This window comes from Solanum lycopersicum, chromosome 7 (genome assembly GCF_036512215.1).
Source record: "Solanum lycopersicum chromosome 7, SLM_r2.1".
NCBI classification, from domain to species: domain Eukaryota; kingdom Viridiplantae; phylum Streptophyta; class Magnoliopsida; order Solanales; family Solanaceae; genus Solanum; species Solanum lycopersicum.
The window spans coordinates 58,653,375-58,669,950 of NC_090806.1; the positions used below are offsets into that span (position 1 = coordinate 58,653,375).

At 34.3% G+C, this 16,576-nt stretch overlaps 1 pseudogene; it reads left to right on the plus strand.

Moving 5' to 3' along the window:
• Positions 1 to 146: 146 nt before the first annotated feature.
• On the plus strand, positions 147 to 6,308 carry LOC101252098 (UDP-glucose flavonoid 3-O-glucosyltransferase 6-like; annotated as a pseudogene).
• Positions 6,309 to 16,576: the final 10,268 nt, after the last annotated feature.

Sequence of the window (16,576 nt, forward strand, 5' to 3'; positions counted from 1 at the left end):
AGTATCAAAATAAATTTGTCTCTTGCTTTGTACAAACACAAATTATAACGAGTACTCAAACTAAACCACTACCAGAAAAACATCACAAATCCCCTCTTATATCATTAAACATATTTTCATGTTCTGATTAGTTAGTAGTACAAAATATGAGCAAATTAAAGCTGATATTTGTGCATGTCCCATCCATTGGTCACACCTTGTATCGATTTGCAAGTTTGTTGAGAATTTGGTTAGTAGAGATGAAAGGGTATATGTAACAATTCTCATTATAAGACCACCATGGGATGCTAACATAGGTTCTCCTCGTCTACTTCTGGCGAAACTTTGCTTGATGTATTGGACAGTCGAATTAGATATATCACACTTGCTCAAATCGAACCGCCATCTCTAGAAGAAGTAGCAAAGTCTCTTTTGATAGCAAGTTATCAACCCTTTTGTTAAAGATGCAATTATCAGTAACAAGTGATGGACGGATACTGATTCGAACCCAAAAATTATTGGATTAGTCATTGATATGTTTTGCACTTCAATGATTGATGTAGAAAATGAACTTGACATTCCTTCCTATCTTATCTTTACTTCCGGTGTTGGTTTTCTTGGTTTCCTGCTTTACTTGTCCGTTTGGCATGACCAATTTGAGAGAGAATTTAATCGATCTGATAGTGATTTAAATATAGCAGCCAATGCATCTAGAAACCTCAAAAGTCTTACCTACTTTTGCATTTGTCAAGAAGGTTACGACTCATTCCGTAACCATGGTATCATGTTCAAAGAAACTAAAGGAATTCTCCTCGAAAATCTCCTGAGGTAGAGAGTCAAAGAAATGAAAGAGATCTTCAGGAAGGCGTTGACTGAGGGTGGATCTTCATTCATTTCTCTAGGACGATTCACTGAAACTATTCTCAATAACTGTAATTGAGATGCGAGATTTCTTACATTATGTACTCTTTATGGTAGCAGAGTTTTGTTTAATATCAGTATGCGATTGAATCAAATAAGAGTTGTTTAAGTGTTGCACTGTCTTTAGTTGTATTTTGAGTTTAGTGCCTTGTGTTCTTATGTGTAGATTTACTCATATGTTACAAAGGGCAGTATATCATTTCTTCTCTCGTCGTTGAGATTTGAGTGAGTGGATAGAGTTAGTCGTGATGTTTTATTGAAGTCTATATCAACTAGAGTTAGTTGATATAGTAAGGAAATAGTTTTTGCTTTGAGTCTTGTGATAGAGGTACTACAAGGTGTGTAGAATTAAGAGTTTAATCCATGGGAAGTACTCGAGTTTGTATTTATGTTTTGGTTGGAGATAGTATAGCCTTGAAAAATCCTATGAGACAAGTCATCTATTTTTTTAGCGTGGGGGTTTCCACGTAAACATAGTATGTTCTTTTCCTTCAGGTCTTATCTTAACTATCTCTGTTAACTGATTTATCGAAAGACCAAATCTCTTAACTCGTGGGGGGATCATACAAAATAATGATTGATTAAGAGGGATTACTCTTATATAGTTAACACCAAGAGAGGATCATGTTTATATGACTGCTCCAACAAATTTGGAAGAAGGTCAGTAAACCACCAAACCCTAGATTCAATCAAAAGTACTATGGGTGATAGAAGCCTAATATGCATGACTTCATAATGACAGAGGATAGTTCATCTTGGAAGGACCTCATGTGACTATGAAGGAAGTCGAGAAGTAAGAGATTACTAGATTGATTCCAAAGACACAGAGGGAGTACAATGAAGTCGATCTAAAAAAGAACAAAAAAAAGCTACAAAGCAAAAAAAGTTGCTTGTGTATGGAATAATTACTAATGAGTATAACTGAATCTCAGTGTGTGAATGTGCTAAAGTCATTTGGGTTAGTTTGAGGACGGGTCATGAAGGAACGAGTCAACTAAAAGAATCCAAAGTGGACATACTCTCAGTTCAGTACGAAAACTTCACAATGAAGAATGTTGAAACCATTCAATAAATGGCGTATGCTTGATATAGTCCCGTATGTTTCATGTTTTCTTCAATCTCAAAGTTTACATTTGTCTGGTACAAGACATAAGTGTTAAATTAGGTCTAAGGACTAACTCACACCCCATAAGATAACTCAAAGGGAGGAGGATTGTCAAGCCTTATAAGGAGTCCACCCATCTCAATAACCACCGACGTGGGATTTTTTGTCGTTCTTTAACACCCCACCTCACGCCCGATGCTTAGCATCTGGTGCATGAGCAATTTTGATTTTGGGGGCCCAACATCAGGTGAGATGAGTCCTCCTCTGATACCATGTGAAATTAGGTCTCAGGCCTAACTCACACCCCAAAAGCTAGCTCTAAGGGAAGAGGATTGCTCAAGCTTTCTAAGGAGTCCACCCATCACATTAACCACCAATGTGAGACTTTTGTCATTCTTTAACAATAAGAACTTCTGCTTAAACTAGTCCCACGTGCTAATTGTGCACATACCTCTCTCAATATCAGTCAATTTTATCTCCACTATAGCATGTTAGTTTCTAACAAGCACAATACTATGGCGTTGATCTATACATCGTCGTCCCTTACATTTCATATTCGAAGTAATTCTCATAGTTCCAAAGAAAATTTTGTACTTCTTGTGCATCACAAACCCCTTTAAACCACTGGTGATTTAGAAGCCTCGATTTTAGCCTACCTTATCACGATGGCCTTCCAAGTGGTCTCCGTCAAGCAACCATCGCCCTCTCCTTTAAGTATTTCTATATTTGTCTTCATGGCATCAATAATGCTCAATGCCTCCATGAGTCAGCATTCTAATGTACTGATGGTCTGCCTTGTATCTATCTCAGGCTGCTATACCCTGTTAGACAATTGACATTTTTTTTTAACTTATTATCATTTTTACTGTTTGTACTCATTTCAGTTTAGTGCTTCCTATTTCTAGCTAAACTTAGCCAACTTCAGTTACTTAACTTTTTGAAGTTAGTGGCCTCATTTATGACTGTTAGTGGCCTCTTTTATGGTAGTTAGTACCACATGGTCTTATTTAGTTTCAACATCCACTTTGTAAGTGTCTACTAGATAGGAAATGATTATGTTTATTTCCTTGTATAAATTTAGACTTTCTGCAGATTAATATATAGGTGGAATCTCATAAGTTCACTCTATTTTTATTTTTCAAATCATTTTCTTGAGTATTTAGTTCTAACGGTGGCATTAGAGCCTTTATTGACCAAAAAGTTTTAACCTACAACACAAATGACATCCAACAACCTAACTTTAGATCCACCATTCCCTTTCACTGGTGAAAATTAACAAATCTGGTCTGTGAAGATGCAAGATTTTTTGGAAGCCTATGAACTTTGGGAAACTATGACAGAAGATAAACCACTTGCTGCTCTACCAGCAAATTCTACCTTGGCTCGGATAAAATCCAACAACAAAGAGAAGGCAAATGAATCTAAAGTCGAGTCGCTCATGTAGAATGCTGTGGCAGATTCTGTATTTACAGAATCATGGCTTGCAAAACTGCAAAAGAGGCTTGGGATAGGTTGATTGAAGAATATCAAGGCAGCGATAGGACATGTCAAATCCAAGTTTTGAACCTGAAAAGAGAGTTTGAGTCCTTGAATATGCAGGAGGATGAAATTATCAGTAAGTATACTGATCGAATCTCCTTAATTGTTAATAATATTAGACTTCTTGGTGAAGAATTTACAGACAAATAAAATGTGGAAAAAGTTCTTGTGACTCTTCCTGAGAGGGTTGAATCTAAGATTTTCTATATTGAAGAATCCAAGGACATGGGCAAACATTTATTAGGTGAAGTAACGAGTGCTCTTCAAGCACAAGAGCAAAGGAGGACTATGAGATGGGAAAAGTTCAGGGAAGGAGCTTTTTCTGTACAAAAGAAAAAAGGATAGCAACAATTCCACAAAAAGAATAAGGGAAAGCATGGTGGAGGAAACAATAGTTGAGATGTGAAGCAGAAATTTCCTTCTTGCAAACATTGTAAAAGAAATACATATCTGGGTAAATATTGTTGGTGGAGTGTTGATGCTATATGCAGAAACTGTAAGCAGACGGGACATATATCCAAGGTCGGCGAATCAATAGCAAAGACCTCTGGTGCTTTGCAAACATAAGTAGCAGAAGCTGCAGATGCACATGAGGAGCAACTCTTTGCAGTTTCATACTTTTCAATTAATGAATCCTTTGATTCATGGCTTTTTGATAGTGATTGCACACATCACTTGTGCAATAAACTTGAACTATTCAAATTCCTCCATTATACTTACAAATCTAAAGTAAAAGTGGGGAACACTGAGGCAGTAGAAGTCAAATGCAGAGGTATAATGTCTATGTCTTAAATTTCAGGTATAAAACTATTCTTGATGTTCAGTACACACCTGATGTGAGTCAAAATTTGTTGAGTGTTGGACAAATGCTTGAAAATAATTACTCTCTGCATTTTAAAAATCGTGAATGTTGATTCTGACCCTTCTGGAGTAGAGTTATTTTAAGTCAAGATGAGCAACAAAATGTGTTTAGTTGATTGGAAGAAAATAACTGAGAAGGCTTACATTATTACTTCACAAACATGTACAAACCTATGGCACAAAAGGTTTTGTCACTTCAATCTGAGAAGCATCAGTGAGATGAAAAAAAAGGAGTTAGTGGAAAATATGCCTGAATTTCTTTTTAATGCTCAAGTATTAGATTGTTACTGCATTTGTGGTAGTCCATTAAGTGTACAATAAAAATCTTGGCAATACATTGTCATAGAAAGATTATATGTATAATAGAATATACCAAACATAAATAAAAAATTAGTACCAAAATAAATTTGTCTCTTTCTTTGTACAAACACAAATTATAATGAGTACTCAAACTAAACCACTACCAGAAAAACATCACAAATCCACTCTTATATCATTAAACATATTTTCATGTTCTGATTAGTTAGTAGTACAAAATATGAGCAAATGAGAGCTGGTATTTGTGCCTGTCCCATCCATTGGTCACATCTTGTTTCGATTTGCAAGTTTGTAGAGAATTTGGTTAGTAGAGATGAAAGGGTATATGTAACAATTCTCATTATAATATCACCATGGGATGCCTACATCAAGCGATGCTTCCCACCTGCTTTTAGCGGAACTTTCCTTGATGTATTGGACAGTCGAATTAGATATATCACACTTGCTCAAATCGAACGTCCATATCCAGAAGAACTAGCAAAGTCTGTTGAGAAATACATCTCTCTTTTAATAGCAAGTTATTGACCCTTTTGTTAAAGATCCAATTATAAGTAACAAGTCATGGCCGGATATTGATTCGAACCCGAAAATTATTGGATTAGTTAGTGATATGTTTTGCACTTCAATGATTGATGTAGCAAATACACTTGACATTCCTTCCTATCTTTCTTTACTTCCGGTGCTGGTTTTCTTGGTTTCCTGCTTTATCTGTCCGTTTGGCATGACCAATTTGGGAGAGAATTTAATCGATCTGATCCGGTAACTTCAAAAGTCTTACCTACTTTTGCATTTGTCAAGGAAGGTTACGACTAATTCTGTAACCATGGTGTCACGTTCAAAGAAACCAAAGCTTAGTATCTGATCCTCAATTAACTCCAGTTTACACAGTAGGATTTCTTCTTTACCTTGAGTCACAAAATGCTAAAGGGAATTCAAAATCTGAAGATGAAGAAATCATGAAATGGCTAGACCAGCAACTACCTTCCTCTGTTCTTTTTCTGTGCTTTGGAAGCGCGGGTAATTTTCAGCCATCACAGCTTATCGAGATGACAATTGCACTTGAATGAAGTGGGGTTAGGTTCTTTTGGTCAATACGTCTGCCTGTGAATGCTGAAACTACAAAATTAGAGGAGATATCGCCGGAAGGGTTCTTGGAGAGGACAAAAGACAGAGGAATAGTATGTGGATGGGCACCCCAAGTCAATATCTTGGCTCACAAAGCCATTGGAGAATTCGTATCTCATTGTGGATGGAATTCGACTATGGAGAGTGTATGACATGATGTACCAATTATGACATGGCCCCTTTATGCAGAACAACAGATTAACACATTTCAATTGGTTAAAGATATCGAGATGGCAGTAGAGCTGACATTGACTTATAAGATGCGTGATAGTGATCATCGTGAAATTGTGAGGCAGAGGAGATGGAGAAAGTTATAAGAAGCACAATGGACAGCAAAAATCTCCTGAGGAAGAGAGTCAAAGACATGGAAGAGATCTTCAGGAAGGAGTTGACCGAGGGTGGATCTTCTTTCATTTCTGTAGAACGATTCGCTGAAACTATTCTCGATTCCTGTGATTGAGATGCGAAATTTCTTACATTATGTACTCTTTATGGTAGCAGAGTTTTGTTTAATATCAATATGAGATTGAATCAAATAAGAGTTGTTTAAGTGTTGCACTTTCTTTAGTTGTATTTTGAGTTTAATGCCTCGTGCTCTTATGTGTAGATCTACTCCTATGTTACAAAGGGCAGTAAATCATTTCTTTTCTTATCGTTGAGATTTGAGTGAGTGGCTAGAGTTAGTCGTGATGTTTTATTGAAGTCTATATCAACTAGAGTTAGTTGATATAGTGGGGAAATAGTTATTGGTTTGCGTCTTGTGATAGAGGTACTACAAGGTGTGTAGAATTAAGAGTTTAATCCATGGGAAGTACTCGAGTTTGTATTTATGTTTTGGTTTGAGATAGTATAGCCTTGAAAGATCCTATGAGACAATTCATGTATTTTTTTAGCGTGGGGGTTTCCACGTAAACATAGTATGTTCTTTACCTTCAGTTCTTATCTTAACTATCTCTGTTAACTGATTTATCAAAAGACCAAATCTTTTAACTCGTGGGGGGATCATACAAAATAATAATTGATTAAGAGGGAGTACTATTATATAGTTAATACCAAGAGAGGATCATGTTTATATGACTGCTCCAACAAATTTGGAAGAAGGTCAGTAAACCACCAATCCCCTAGCTTCAATCAAAAGTACAATGGGTGATGGAAGCCTAATATGCATGACTTCATAATGACAGAGGATAGTTCATCTTGGAAGGACCTCATGTGACCATGAAGGAAGTCGAGAAATAAGAGATTACTAGATTGATTCCAAAGACACAAAGGGAGTACAATGAAGTCCATCTCAAAAAGAACAAAAAAAAAAGCTACAAAGCAAAAAAAGTTGCTTGTGTGTGGAATAGTTACTAGTGAGTATAACTGAATCTCAGTGTGTGAATGTGCTAAAGTGATTTGGGTTAGTTTGAGGATGGATCATGAAGGAACGAGTCAACTCAAACAATCCAAAGTGGACATACTCTCAGCTCAGTACGAAAACTTCACAATGAAGAAAGGTCGAACCATTCAAGAAATAGCGTATGCTTGATATAGTCCCATATGTTTCATGTTTTCTTCAAATCTCAAAGTTTACATCTTTCTGGTACAAGACATAAGTGTTAAATTAGGTCTAAGGTCTAACTCACACACCATAAGCTAGCTCAAAGGGAGGAGGATTGCCAAGCCTTATAAGGAGTCCACCTATCTAATTCACCACCGATGTGGGACTTTTTGTCATTCTTTAACACCCCACCTCACACCCGATGCTTAGCATCTGGTGCATGAGCAATTTTGATTTTGGGGGCCCAACATCAGGTGAGACGATTCCTGCTCTGATACCATGTGAAATTAGGTCTTAGGCCTAACTCACACCCCGAAAGCTAGCTCTAAAGGAGGAGGATTGCTCAAGCCTTATAAGAAGCCCATCCATCTCATTAACCACCAATGTGAGACTTTTGTCATTCTTTAACAATAAAAACTTCTGCTTAAACTAGTCCCACGTGCTAATTGTGCACATACCTCTCTCAACATCAGTCAATTTTTATCTCCGCCATAGCATGTTAGTTTCTAACAAGCACAATACTATGGTGTTGATCTTGACATCTTCGTCCCTTACATTTCGTATTCGAAATAATTCTCCTAGTGCCAAAAAAAGTTTATTACTTCTTGTGCATCACAAACACCTTTGAACACTGGTGATTTCGGAGCCTCAATTTTAGCCTACCTTATCATGATGGAATCAATAATGCTCAATGCCTCCATGAGTCAACATTCTAATGTACTGATAGTCTGCCTTGTATCTATCTTAGGCTACTATGCCCTGTTAGGGAATTGACATTTTTTCAGCTTATTATTATTTTTACTGTTTTTACTTATTTCAGTTTAGTACTTCCTGTTTCTAGCTAGACTTAGCCAACTTTTGTTGCTCAACTTTTTGAAGTTAGTGGCTCCATTTTTGCCCATTAGTGTCCTCTTTTATGGTAGTTAGTGGCACATGTTGTTATTTAGTTTCAACATCCACTTTGTAAGTGAATAATAGATAGGAAATGATTATGTTTATTTCCTTGTATAAATTCAAACTTTCTGCAGATTAATATATGGTTGGAATTTCATAAGTTCGCTCTATTTTATTTTTCAAATTATTTTCTTAAGTATTTTGTTCTAACAGTGGCATTAGAACCTGTAGTTGATCTTACATGACCAAAAAGTTTTAACCTACAACACAAATGGCATCCAACAACCTACCTTTAAATTCACTATTCACTTTCACTGGTGAAAATTACCAAATCTGATTTGTGAAGATACAAGCTTTTTTGAAAGCCTATGAATTTTGGGAAGCTATGGTGGAAGATAAACCACTTGCTGCTCTACGAGCGAATCCTACCTTGGATCAAATCAAATTCAACAACGAAGAAAAGGCAAAGGAATCTAAATTCAAGTTGCTCATGCAGAATGTTGTGGAAGATTCTGTGTTTTACAGAATCATGGCTTGCAAAACAGCAAAAGAGGCTTGGGATAGGTTGATTGAAGAATACCAAGGCAGCGATAGGACATGTCAAATCCAAGTGTTGAACCTGAAAAAAGAGTTTGAGTGCTTGAATATGCAGGAGGATGAAATTATCAGTAAGTATATTGATCAAATCTCCTTGATTGTTAATAACATTTGACTTCTTAGTGAAGAAATTACAATCAAATGAATCGTGGAGAAATTTCTTGTGACTCTTACTAAGAGGGTTGAATCTAAGATTTCCTCTATTGAAGAATCCAAGGACTTGGGCAAACATTCATTAGGTGAAGTAATGAGTGCTCTTCAAGCACAAGATCAAAGAAAGACTATGAGACAGAAAAATTTCAGGGAAGGATCTTTCTCTGTACAAAAGCAAAAAGGAAAGCAACAATTTCACCAAAAGAATAAGGAAAGCATGATGAAGGAAACAATAGTGGAAATGTGAAGCAGAAGTTCCCTCCTTGCAAATATTGTAAAAGAAATCCATATCTGGGTAAATATTGTTGGTGGAGTGTTGATGCTATATGCAGAAACTGTAAAAAGACGGGACACATATCCAAGGTGTGCAAATCAAGAGGAAAGACCTCTGGTGCTTTGCAAGCACAGGTAGCAGAAGCTGCAAATGCACATGAGGAGCAACTCTTTGCAGTTTCATACTTTTCAATTAATGAATCCTCTGATTCATGGCTTTTTGACAGTGATTGCACACATCACTTGTGCAATGAACTTGAAGTATTCAAATTCCTCCATTATACTTACAAATCTAAAGTAAAACTGGGGAACACTGAGGCAGTAGAAGTCAAAGGCAGAGGTATAATGTCTATCTCATCAATATCAGGTATAAAACTATTCCTGATGTTCAGTACACACCTAATGTGAGTCAAAATTTGTTAAGTGTTGGACAAATGCTTGAAAATAATTACTCTCTGCATTTTAAAAATTGTGAATGTGTTGTTTCTGACCCTTCTGTAGTAGAGTTTTTTTATGTCAAGATGAGAAACAAAATATTTTTAGTTGATTGGGAGAAAATAACTGAGAAGGCTTACACTATTACTTCACAAACATTTACAAACCTATGGCACAAAAGGTTTTGTCACTTCAATCTGAGAATCATCGCTAAGATGAAAAAAAAAAGAGTTAGTGGAAAATATGCCTGAATTTCTTTCTAATTCTCAGGTTTGTGAAACTTACCAACTGGAAAAACGAAAAAAAGTTCCATTTCGAGCAAATCAAGTATGGAGAGCTAACCAGAAACTTTAGCTCATTCATGCGGATGTTTGCGGCCCAATGAAATCAGATTCACTGAGTGGGAACAAATATTTTCTCCTCTTTATTAATGACTATACCATAATGTGTTTGGTTTATTTTATAAGACTGAAGAGTGAAGTCTTTGATGTTTTTAAACAATTTAAAGATTTAGTAGAAAATCAATGTAATCTTAGTATACTACAAAAAGAACCTCTAATTGCCAACAGATTTTACTAACAACTTAAGTTGGTTAGTATTCTACTAACAAATTACCAACATATTTCTAACCGAATAATATTTTAAAACTTAACAATGAAATTCTAACAGATTACCAACATAAATCTTACTAAGTATTTTAGTTGGTTAAATACGGCGGGAAAAAATGGCGCCAAATTTAGCTACCTTCTATCAATAGATTACCAACATAAATATTACTAACGCACACCTTTTGTTGGTAATATTTCCAACGAAGTATATATCGATTGATAAATATGACAAAAAATTGTTTATATAATTTATTAACATATTACCAATGAATTACTAACCAAACATTTACCAACGACATATTGTGTTGCTAAATTTACCGACCAAATATAAACATGCTGGTAAATTAGTAACAAAATATAATTTGTTGGTAAATTTGTCAGTCAATATAAAATTAGTTGGAAATTTTGCTAACGAACAAAGATTGTAGTCAGTGAATTACAAACATCATTAATATAGTTGATAATATATCAATTGATCACTAATCCATTGGTAAAATTTACCAACATATTAGTTATTAGTTGGTAACATTATATATTAATGTTTAGTTGAATAGTAACTATAATCAACTCTGATAAAATTTATTGGTAAATTATTAAGTACTAACTTATATTTTAATAGTTGGTAAATCACCAATTGAAGTTAATTTTTTTTGGTAAATCAGCGTCTAGTGTTGAGACTTTCATATTTAATTTGTGTCATTATGCATTTTAACTTTTAAATTTTAATCAAAACTTTACTTTGTTGAATATTTTTGGTAAACGTGCTAAGATTAGAACTCCGTCAGTGTCATTAGCTTCGAAAGGTCGTTTTTTTATCTAACGAGAAGGTTTGTCCATGTTTTGAGGTTTTCATTTTTGTTTGTGCCATTATGTGTTTTAAATTTTATGCCTAGGCTAAAATTTGACTTTGGTCAATATTTTTGTGAACGTAGTCAGATGAGAATTTGGTTAGCATAATTAACTCAACGGTCATTTTTTTTATCTAGTAGGATGGTTGATTTGACTTTTGAGGCTTTTATTTTTTTTTGTGTGCCATTAGGTGTTTAACATATAAATTTTAGCAAAAATTTATCTTTGGTCAATATATTTGATAACATGCCCAGATAAGACAGTTAGATGCGAAAAATTATTTTTGATATAATAAGATAGAGGGTTCGAATTTTAAGGCTTCAATTTTTAGTTTATGTCGCTAGACATTTAGCTTTTAAGTTTTGGTCAAAATTTCACTTTAGTCAATATTTTTGGTAATCATGCTCGAATTGAAATTTTGTCACCTTAGTTAGCCATATAAATACAGTTTTGATCTCATAGGATGGTTGGTTCGGGATTTGAGACATATTTTCAGTTTGTGTCATTAAGCATCTTGACTTTTAACTTTTGACTAAAATTTGAAGTACGTAATTTTTCGGTAAACATGCTAAAATTTGAATTTCGTCAGCATTGTTAGCTATGGAAGATCATTTTTCGCTTTATAGGATAGTTGGTTTGGATTTTGAGGTTTTCATATTTAGTTTGTACCGTTAAGCGATTTTTATAACTATTGACAAAAAATTGATTTTGCTTAGCTTTTATTGTAAATGTGCTCTAATGAAAATTTTGTCAGTTCGATTATCTTCGAAAGGTCATTTTTATATCTAACAAGATGGTTGTTTCAGGTTTTGAGACTTTCATTTTCAGTTTGTGTTGTTAGGCGTTTTAAATTTTTGCCAAAATTTATACTTGGTAAATATTTTTTGTAAATGTGCTCAAATTAAATTTTTTGATATAATGATATGTGTCATATTGAGACTATTTTAACTTGTTATCATAGATTTCGCATTGTTTCATTCAAATATGATTTTAAAATTGATTTAATATTTTTGGATTTATATTCGTGTTCTTAGATTTTCAAATGCAATAAATTAATAAATATTTTACTATTGAATAATTATCAGTTAATAATATTTTAAACATATTGTGAAACAATTATTAAGCTAACATTGAACTTGAATGATATATTACCAATAAACTAACAGTCGATTAGTAAATTTATTAGAAAAATAAATAATCATACTAAAGTATTATAAATTAATTACAAACAACGGTTGTGGTAAAGTGGTAAGTATTCTTGCATCTTTAACCAAGACACCCTAGGTTCGATTCTCGTTGAGGTCATAATCATCTTTGTTAGGGAGTGCTTTACCACCCAATGTGGGACTTTCCAGTGTGAATCCAGATTTAATCGGGCTCCACTGTGGGTACCGAACACCGAATGAAAAATAAAAAAACTAAAAAAAATATTTAAAATTTATTGGCAAATTACCAACACAAATATTTTGTTACTAAAATTACCAACCAATTACCAATGTATGAATAGAAAAATGAAGAAATTTTTTTTAGTAACTCATTTTCAATTCGTTAGTAAAGGTACTAACGATATACCAACCAAAATTAGTTGATAAATTTACCAACAGAAATTTCAGGACCATATTTCAAAATTTTGTAAAAACATCTTTGGGTGTTTACCAACTGATTTTTTGTTGGTAAGTTTACAAACAAATTAAAATCAGTTGATAATATTACCGACGAGTTTTTTAGCAACAGATTAATATAAGTTGACATTTGGTTGGTAACTCAATTTGCCAATCGATTTAATCAATTGACCAACGATTTTTTTGTTGGTAATTGAGATTCCTTTTGTAGAGGTCTGACAGTAGAGGAGAATATACTTCTTCTCAATTTGTAGAGTTTTGTAATATCACAAGTATTGAAGGCTAATTGACATTACCATACATTCCACAACAAAATGGTGTGTCTGAAAGGAAGAACAGGATAGTAATGGAGATGGTCAGATGTCTTTTGCTAAAAAAAAAGATCCAAAATCAGTTTTAGACTGAGATAGTTAATACTTGTGTATATTTTCTGAAAAGATTGCCTACTAAGGTCTTGCAGGACATGACTACATATGCAGCTTGGTGTGGGAACAAACCATTAGTACACCATCTACGAATCTTTGGGTATATATGTTATTATTAATTAGTTCCAAAAACAAAGAGGAGTAAGCTGGACAACAAGGCTCATAAAGGCATATTTATACTATAGTTCATCCAAAGGTTACAAGATTTTCTGCTTGAAATCATACAAACTAATTCACAGCCGAGAAGTGAAGTTTGATGAAGCAGCTGGTTGGGATTGGAAAAATCAGAAGACCTTTTGATCTGATTTATTCTCAGAAGAGCAACCTCAACTTTCAGTTAAGGAACTAGTGGATAATGTACCAGTGAGGGAAACTCGATTATTAAAAGATGTTTATCAGCGGTGTAACTTAGTAACCTCTGAACCAACAAGCTATGCAGAAGCACAAGACTCTCATGCATGGAGGAGAGCTATGCAAGATGAACTAGACATGATCAAGAAGAATAGAACCCGACAACTTATTGACAGACCTAGAAATAAAAAGGTGATTGGTGTAAAATGGATTTTCAAGACAACTCAATCCCGATGGAACAATTTGCAAACATAAGGCTAGATTGGTGGTGAAGGGATACACGCAATTATATGGGATGTGGATTACCAGAAACATTTGCTCCTGTAGCAAGGTTTGACATAATCAAGCTTCTTCTTTCATTTGCATCTAATGGTTCCTAGATGATTCATCAACTTGATGTCAATTCGGCTTTCTTGAATGGTTTTCTTGCTAAAGAGATCTATATAAAGCAACCTGATGGTTTCTCAACTCCCGAAAAAGAGGATCAAGTTTATCTCTTAACGAAGGTCTTATATGGCCTAAAACAAACCCCAAGGGCATGGTATGAGAGGATGGGCAATCATCTTATCCAACTTGGATTTAGTGGAAGTCAAAGTGAAGCTACTTTGTATGTGAAAGTCACTGCTGCAAATGAGTCCTTAATCGTCTCAATTTATGCGGATAACATGCTTGTGATAGGAAGCAAAATTAAAGTAATTCAAAGGTTCAAGGATGAAATGGAGAAATTTTTTGAAATGACTGATCTTGGAGTCATGAAGTACTTTCTTGGCATGGAAGTGTTATAGTCCCATGATGAAATTTTCATATGCCAGCAGAAATACATTTTGGATATTTAAAACAAGTTCAAAATGCAAGACTGTAAACTTATGAGTACTCCAATATCTATTGGCGTGAAGCTTGGCAAGGGAGAATTCCGAAAAAGTGGATGATAGTATGTATAGAAGTTTAATTGGCAGTCTTCTATATCTCACCGCAAGCTGACCTGACATTCTATTTGTTGTTAATTTGTTCTCTAGGTTCATGCATTCGCCTAGAGACACATACCTCACAACGGCTAAAAGAGTGTTAAGATATATTAAAGGAACCAGCATTTGTGGAATTTTTTCCCCAACATCTGCCAAAGTAACTACGAATCAAATCGGGTACTCTAATAGTGATTGGGGTCGCGGAGTTGATGATTCTAGAAGCACATCTAAATATCTTTGCTGTTTAGGGACAAGCTGTTTTAGTTGGAGCTCTAGAAAATAAAAAATTATAGCTCAATCAACAGCAGAAACTGAGTACGTAGTTATTGCATGTGCTGTGAATGAAACTATCTTGCTAAGGAAGATAATGAAGGACTTAGGCCATGAACAAACAAAAGCTACCATGACCATGTGTGATAACAGTTCAGCACTTTCAATCTCAAAAAATCCAGTGTTGCTTGTTCATTGTTCATCTGAGAACCAACTAGTTGACATTTTCACCAAGTCATTGCCAAAGGAAAGGTTTGAAGAATTGAGACAAAGAATTGGTGTTTTGCCACAAAAATGCCAAGGAGGAGTGGTAGGCAATTGACATTTTTTCAGCTTTTATTATTATTTTTACTGTTTTTACTTATTTCAGTTTAGTGCTTCCTGTTTTCTAGCTAGACTTAGTCAACTTTAGTTGGTCAGCTTTCTGAAGTTAGTGAGCCCATTTATGATTGTTAGTGGCCCCCTTTATGGTAGTTAGTGGCACATGTTCTTATTTAGTTTCAACATCCACTTTGTAAGGGCTACTAGATAGGAAATGGTTATATTTTTTTCCTTATATAAATTCAGACTTTCTTCAAATTAATATAGCTGGAATTCATAAGTTCACTCTATTTTTATTTTTCAAATCATTTTCTTGAGTATTTTGTTCTAACATGCCCATCCAAATCATTTAATTTGTTTTTGATATCTTCAAGAGTAATTGCCTCAATAAGGCTTAAAGTCCAATTAAGGAAGTTACTTGAATTAGTGAGGGGTATTTTGGCCTTTTCTTTACCCATTCAGATTATATTCGTTTTTTGTAAATTAGCATTTTTCCTATGTAAAACCTCTACTTAGACAACTCTATGCCATGTGGAGTCTATCTAGCGTGATTATGTGCTAAGAAATTCTTATAGTATAACACGCAATCATTTTCATAACTATCAATTCTCATCGACGATAGTCTTAACTTTGACACCAACTTCTTTTCCTTATAAAAAATTATTAGGCATGTCTATATTTGGATCAACTAATTCATGCATAAGGTCAATCATAAAGTCCAGTGCTCCTGGAGGAGGAGTATTCCAATCCAATTTGATACTTAATAATCTAAAAACAATACACAAGCACAAGTGCAGACTCCCTTCATATAAAGAAGGGCTAGCAGCTTATATAAATATATATATAATTTCAAAAAAGCTAATTAATTTTTTTATGATTTGTATATATTTTAAGTTATTAACTATTGTGATTTATAGTACTTATAATATAATTTTTAGATAATATATGTTTCTCCTTCCATTCTAATTTATGTGGCATCCATATAATTTTAAGAGTCAATCAAATTTTTATATCTTTTACGAAAAATGCACAAGTACCTCCTCAACTTATGCTCGAAATCGCAGAGACACACTTATACTATATTAAGGTCCTATTACCCTTTGAACTTATTTTATAAGTAATTTTCTACCCCTTTTAGGCCTATGTGGCAGTAGTTTGAAAAAAAAAGATCAATCAGCGTTGGACCCACAAGATAGTGTCATGTAGGCCAAAAAAGGAGTAGAATATTATTAATAAAATAAGTTCAGGGGGTAATATGACCTTAGTATAGTATAAGTGTGACTCTGAAATTTCGGACATAGGTTGAGGGGGTACTTGTGCATTATCCCTATCTTTTACATATTTTAACTAAAATTATTATGGTAAAGGGTCTAAAAAATTTAACTTTGGTCGGAATTGTTGTTACGATGCCAAACATTATGG